Raw genomic sequence first — 7,537 nt, 5'->3', positions numbered from 1 at the left:
GGGGGGGGGGTCTAGAGAAGAAATTGAAGTGTAAATCTTGAACACCCCCTGTTAAGGCCCCTGGGTCTATGTTGTTAAATTTTTACTGTACAATCTGACTAGTGGTCTACTGTTTTTGCGGTGTACCCAGGTTACTTTACTTAGTATGGTATAAGGTGGTATGTATAATCGGAGGTAAACAACCCACCACACAGTATATATACCTGTGGTGGTTATGTATTAGGTAAGTGGCTGAAATAGCTGTGTGGTTTTAGTTTGTGAATATACTCCCATAGCCGTCTCACCATGTCTGGCCATATGCCAGCTGACTGGCTATGCTTCATTCAGAGCTACATGTAACCACTCTGTACATATAACAGCATATATAACATAGTCCACAGCTAAGTAATATGCACAGTCTATTCTCATATCATAACTTTGTATTAGTAGTTCAAACTAGTGACCCATGCCAAATATAAAAGCGTGGAATGTGTGTTGGATGCCAAATTGCAGGTGTGTGATTATGTGTGTAATGTTGCAGTGCAGTATAGAGAAGAACAGTACAACTGCTAACCCTTGTGTGCGTTCATTTGATACACTGCTGTGTCTCCATGATGTATATGTCTGCATCTTTCTACAATGATTCATGATAAGTAACTGCTTAACGTTTCTGACCGTCTATCAGTATTATACACACATAAAATAATATTGCGGGTGATTGCCAAGTATCGGTCACCCAGAGAGAAATACAGGTATTGTACCCTTCAAAAACAGGAAGTTTCCATGCATGTTCATTTGTTTGTTTAATGTTTTGTGTCCTTGGAACATTAATGTCATACGAAGAGAATGACCATGGATCGAATGATGGGGCCAATCGAGGTGCCATTTTACAGGGACACTCCTGGAATTTGAGACCAGTGGGTCATTTCAGCAATTTTTAGTCAATATCAAAATTAAGAGGTGCCATTCTATGTAAAACAAATTAAAAAAAATGGAACATGGAGGGGTCAATTTTAGTTCTGAGGAGTCAACGGCCCCTGATTTCACTGAAATGTCATAACCTACTGATAGACGTGGTAGCATGACATTCTACCTGGTCACATTATACCTAGAGTGGTTTACATAAATTAATGCTGTCTATGTTGACACTGCCAAAACGAATATGTACAGTAGGTTTTAGAGAAAGAAAAGTTTGAGGTCCCAGGTGCTGTAATATGAGCATCTCCCTTGGCAGGCGACAATGAAGAAAACATCCCTTATTGTGTAGGGGGCCCTACCTTAGTCACCTCAAACCATCATGATGTGGGATACAGCAGGTCCAGTCTTCTGGCAAACATGGACAGGTAAAAATATACAGTTGAAGATCAAGTCTCCAAGTTCAGCCCTGGTTACATTGAACCAGAAACTTGTTATATCCCTATTAATCATACTTTAACCGTTATAATTTAACTAATTAAAACCAAACTTTAAAGTACTTCACAAAACCAACACAATGCTTTGTCCTCTCTGGTTAGGAATTTGAGGGATGTAGCCATTTTTAAAATAGATTCATGAATAAATAATTATTTGCCAGTGAAAGAATTTTAAAAATACAAAATAATACTTATTTGCTGATATAAATGTATGGTTACCAAGTTATGTAAATGTATTTTTATGCTTATGAAATTGTTTATGCTCATTATTTAACATGTACACTAATGATTGTGAAAAACATCCTCATCCACTTCCTCAATTATTACGGTTAGCGTTCTTTAGATTTCGCTTTATTATAGGAGCTTCTCCTGTTATGCAAAGTGTACGGCTGTTAGGGTTCACTGCTATTCGTATTCAAAAACATTTACTGTATGTTTTGTATTTTGTCTAAACAGCTTAGAGCTCGGTGTCATTCAACTCAATCTGAAATTACATGATTTGACACAATTAAGTTCCTCTTGATCCCAAATCATGAAATTAATCAATATCTGTCTGAAGGTATAAGTCATCTGTCCGTGTGAAGTAGAACATTACCTAAGATTTAATAAAGCATGTCTTTAAATAAGTGTCTCTGATTGGAATTCTGGCAGAAGATTGACGTTGCCAGCAGCTTGCCATCCAACCATGTATAGTCTAGTTATATGTATCTGTACCTCTGCCCATTCTCTTGACTCCAGGTTCATATGGAGCTTTCTGCATGTTAAAATCTGCCACAACTGGTTCACTTTGAAACTAGTTCATTTGTCTCTTGGTTCATATAAAACTACCTTTGCCGGAGTCGCCACTGGTTCACACTTCCTTTTTGATAACACTGGTTCACCCATGTAGAGGTTAGTAATAAATATGTAGTGTACCACCAATTCATATTTCTCTTGTGTTGATCAATATTAGTTCACCCATGTTCAGGTTATAATAACACCATTTGTATGGAACTACCTATACTCTGCAGCCACTGGTCCTCTTATCTAGGGTTAATGGGAATTTAGAATTGTCAGTGGGTCGGGGTCATTTCTGCTCTCCACTCTCAATGAAAAAAATCCCTTACAATTTAAACAAATGTTTGTCAGAGGTTTTATCAAAATGAACATGTATATGAAGAAATTGCTTATACAGGTATTACATTATCTATGAAACAATACCGTTTATCGACTCATTGTCATCCAATTACAGACAGAATTTCTCTGTTGTAAAAAATATATCATTGACCCTTATGTTGTTTCATTAGTTTACACAACTAGATAGAAAATCATGAGGAAGATGTTTGAACATTTTCAGGAAGATAGCTCATATACATTTATGCAATGTACACCAGCTAGAAAACCCTGGGTTACTTACAAAGTGTTAAGAAGACCTCCTTTCCATAATTAGTATTCATTATCTTAGTAAATGAACTAGAAAAGTACATAATTGTGTACAGAAACTATTTGAATATATTTATCAATTTGTAACGCAATAAAATTATAATATAATTGTTCCAAACAACATGAAAATATGACACATAACTGAAGCTATAGTGTACGCTGTCCCAATAACCTGTTATCTAATCGTAATTAATGGTAGCAAGTAAACCCAGGTACTTGTGGTGTTATGTACTAGCCTAGATGGTTTGAAAGCAGGATATCAGTAATTCCTCCCATATTTCAGCTGGAATACATGACATCCAGATGGAACTCTTTGATCTCTGATGCATGCCTAATTATATGAAAGAGATGGAGACCCGATTAAGATTGACAAGGGGTTTAACACTGTAGCAGGGATATTTAAATACAGCAGCTACTTAGTATAGACATAAAACTGGACTACTGTTTGCATAGACTAATTGCAATTTAGGACCGATTTTTTGCCCAGTAAGGGTAGAGTGCTAGCGTACCCCCCTCCCAATCAACTTCCTGATGTCAAATTTGGTTCTCTTTCACAAAAGGCTCCAAATCACCAACAAATAACTGGACATTTTTTTAATAAAATGTAATTATTGACATTATTGTCAGGTCTTATTTGATAACTAGTATTTTATACTCATTTGAATTTTTATTTCCATTTTTTTTTTTATCTAACAAAGTAGTAAAACGGAACGTTACCGGTAATAAATCAATATCATGCAATTTCAAATAGCCATTCAGATCAAACAAAAATCGCCGTGTATCCATCTCCATTCTATCAGATACTACAAAGGCAATTTAATTGTAGCAGGTCTAAGATTACACTTCGAGTATGACAAATGATAACACGAATGTTAAAAATAACACGTTGCGAAACCTGTCTACGTACTCCGACGCAGACCCACTACGAAGAAATATTGGTAAAGTGCGTCGGGCACTTGCTCTGTCTGCATTGCTTAGTTTTCAATATATATAAATCATGTGACCATGCGCCTGCGCAATAAACGTGTGTTAAACCTACAACCAACCAGCTCAGTAATGAGCCTGCTGCCTAACTCGGCCTCTGAGCAGGCCTTTTAGAACTGGAAACGACAAAAAGTTTATTATTTTGGCAACAATTATGCCTCATCTCCGGTGCTATGTACATACTCAATTTCGTGTCCATTAAGGCTGTATATTCCGTAAGCGGTTACTGTGATATGTGCAATCTTTCTCGGGTTCAAACCATCGCCCAGGAAAGTCGCCATTGAAATTTCATTCCGAACACATTACAAGGTAGGTTGACGATGTTTATCGGTGTAATTCGTGTCGTTATTGCCGACTGTAGTTATTTTCAATTGTCTTATCAAATCATCTTTGTGTCGAGTTAATTAAATATGCATTCGGTTAGTTTTTTAATCATATTTGGACATGGAAGATCTTTTCAGCTGGGAAAATCGGTCAAGGTTCAATCGCGTAGCTTCGGTGTTATTGGCGTGTCTACCCCACGTCCTCGATATCCCCGTGTTTTGTGCAGTTTAAACTTTGCTATTACATGCACCGATATAACGCATTTGTTTAGTGATAATGCATATTGTCATTGCAAATAAGTTTTACTTGTTTTCTGACAAAACAAGTCGACAAATATACTAATATTTTGGCAGCCATTTTGCATGTACAGAGTAATGGCTGCCGGCGACATTACAAATTCAAGATGGTGGCTGTATCGCCAGTCTGGGGCGAGAAATTATCATGAATTTCGACTAACCCGACACCTCCCGTGTATTTTATAATATAAATTGATTGATCCATTTTCTTAACCTTGTACGATTCCTCTCGAGGACAAGTTGTGATGCATTCGCATTATTATGCACGGCGAAAATGATAACGTTGAGGGGGGACGTTGAGCTATGAATAGAAATTATAAATGATGCACATTATAAACACAGAACCAGTACATCCGTTGGGGGGGAAGTGATTCCTGTAGATGAATTAAGACTTTTAAAGCTTTCTCCCGTCGTTAAAAAAAAACGTGTTGTAGCCTGATTAAATTTGAACAACAACCGTTATATATTTATTGGCATGAATCGTGGATGTTATCCTTAATTTCTTAATTACCTTTAAGAAAATTAACCTACTTTTTTTCAGTTTACAGAATTACTCTACCAACAGGCCTACGTTTTGAGGGTTGTCTAAGGCATGGAGATGTTGTTAATCGTGACAAGTTTATTTATTTTGATCTAAACCGAGTGAAAACAGTATTGATCCTCTTCATTTGAGCTCCAAAATTGCAGTTGCTCAAAAAGATGTTTTTTGTTAGGTTTTAATTTGTATTTTACTTCTTTGAACTTAAATAAAGTTGAACTACATAGCTTGGCAAAGGCGGTTAATTGGAAAATCACAATAATATTCCTTGGAAGATAAAATCAGGATATAACAAGACCTTGGGAAGATACACAGTAACTAAACTAACAAATGCATCTGACCTTGAATGGTTTCATTTCCAATATTGGCTGCAACAGAAATCATAGCAGTTGGGGTACTCGTTATCTGGTAAATTTTTACATGCTGATTCCGTTTGTACTTATGTTCAATTTACTGCGTAATGTACTAATGTTCAATTCACTGCGTAATTGTATGTCCCATACTCGCTGAAAAGTGCGTTCTGTCGTGATTGTGTGTGTATTGACTTGTAATCAAAAGTCAACATAGGACTTGCAGAAAGTTGAAAGATAATTGTTAAACTGTGCAGTTTGTAACAGAACATTTGACAAGTGGAAAGTAAGGTAACTAAGATTTATACTTGCCTGTAGAAGGTTTGCATTTTGTTGCTTTGAGTTAAAAAAGAAAATATTGATGATAAGTTGCACATTTGACTGATTTTTTTTTCTTCTTTTTCAGCTGTCATCCAAAGATCTTAACATTCATCTTGCCTTAATCTTTCATCTTGACTACCTGTACTCTAAGGTAAATTTGTTGAACATTGGAAATCTAAGATCTGGTCAAACAAAATTTGGTTATTTTATTGATTCAGTAAACTAAATATTTGAATAAATAACATCTTTGATCTGTACTTTCAGTCTTTATATCATACTTTATTCACTTTTATGAATCATACAACTGGTAATAACCACTGGCTCCATACTTTATTTCATAAAAAAGTTCATCCTATATTGACTTGCAAATTTTAAAGTACATCTGCTTTTCTTTATTTACAGAGTGAAACTTGATTGCCAAATTGTGTAAGATATTATCACTGCCTAATACCATATAAATCTCAGGTGAGTGAAACATTTCCAATTAATCTGTGGGATTGGTTAAAATGTTGACATTTTTGTAGCTAATTTTACAAATAAAATATCAGAAAAAGTTATCAGAAATCACAAGATTAATTAATTAATGAAGCAAAACTTTGTACAAATCTCGTTAACAAATAAAGGGTCATCAGTACTATTGATTTTTTCTTTATTATAAAGTAAACTGATAACAATTTGAGCTTTCTCGTTTTTCTTTTCAGATTCATATCAAAACTTTATAGCTCTTATATCATAAGTTATATGAGGTAAGTCTGAATGTCATTCTTATATATACTAAAAAAACAAAAGTCAATTAATAGATTTAACCAGAGTGGACCATAGTTAAGTTTTTTCCGTGGCCTGTTTTATGAGGCATTCCAATTTAGACATTTTGTGGTAAACTTATGGAGTATTCAATTATATTTGCTGTTGTTCCATATTCTGATAGCCTAATGCTCCTGAAAAATGGTAATTCTCCCAACTAATATGTTACATTAATCAGATCTCAACTGAATATTATGTAAAGAATTATATATATATTGCCTTTCTTTCCTTTCCAGATTAGTTGCTGCCTGTGGTTGTGTAACATATCTGTAATAAACATATTTATAGCTCTTTCAGCATTTTATATCAAAGAAACAGGTGAGTTAATTTTATTTAATTGGGATTTGGAAAAAACAATTAAGGGTATTTATGTCTGTCTCCCAAAAATGAAAACATGCTCTGCATTTAGGCAAAATTTTTGATAGACCAACATCAATGATCGGATAAAGTTGAACGTGAAAAAAAGCTGCATTTCAAGGTAATAGAGATTTGTGATTTATTAAAGAAGCTAACATGCTAAACCTATATATCAGTTCTGTGGAAAGACTGGATGTTGCTGCATATCGGAATATATATTGTGCCTGGAGATGTCTTGATTACTGATTGTTAAAGTGGGGTACATTATTTACAGATATGTTGTGGTTTCTCTTTTTACGCCCAAATCCAATCATTTGGCTTAATTGTGATGTCGTAGTAAGGATTACTTGCTTTTGCAAGTAAATACAAGATTTATAGGGTATTTTGGGGGTAAATTGACACGACGAAAAAAACATTTATAGTTTTCAAATGTTTGATGAGTTGCAAAATAAATGCATGCAAAGTATCATTACTTTGAATGTTGACAAATTAGGAAAAATGGAGGGGTTGAGGTTAATTTTAATTTTGAATGGTTTGTCTTAAGGGCCTGGTTTGGTAGTCATGTTGTGTTTATTCGTTTTATTTTATTTTACTTGTTTCACAACAATTTTATGTTGTTTTGCAGGATATTTTATGGACAAACCAACCTGCTGGGTTCAATGAGAAAGGTAGGTTATTAATATTTATAATAAATACATTGTAGTATGTAGGTACATCATGAGATGAAACTGCTGCATACCAAAATGGGTA

At 34.7% G+C, this 7,537-nt stretch overlaps 1 protein-coding gene across 9 annotated transcripts in view; it reads left to right on the top strand.

Annotated features, from left to right (window-relative positions):
* Positions 1 to 7,537, top strand: part of LOC110448566 (protein Gawky-like) — a 35,444-nt gene that overhangs the window by 15,019 nt on the left and 12,888 nt on the right. For 8 of the 9 annotated variants that reach the window (XM_021494869.1, XM_021494868.1, XM_021494866.1 and 5 more), the window contains exons 1-6: positions 3,833 to 4,106; positions 5,712 to 5,777; positions 6,029 to 6,091; positions 6,328 to 6,372; positions 6,667 to 6,748; positions 7,413 to 7,455. The gene's annotated coding sequence lies outside the window, so the exon portion shown is untranslated. Of the gene's footprint in view, positions 1 to 3,832; positions 4,107 to 5,711; positions 5,778 to 6,028; positions 6,092 to 6,327; positions 6,373 to 6,666; positions 6,749 to 7,412; positions 7,456 to 7,537 lie in introns of those variants that run through there. The other variant, XM_021494865.1, reaches the window with a different exon arrangement.

Source organism: Mizuhopecten yessoensis, unplaced genomic scaffold (assembly GCF_002113885.1).
Source record: "Mizuhopecten yessoensis strain PY_sf001 unplaced genomic scaffold, ASM211388v2 scaffold4121, whole genome shotgun sequence".
NCBI lineage: Eukaryota > Metazoa > Mollusca > Bivalvia > Pectinida > Pectinidae > Mizuhopecten > Mizuhopecten yessoensis.
This window is presented reverse-complemented; position numbering and strand designations above follow the sequence as displayed.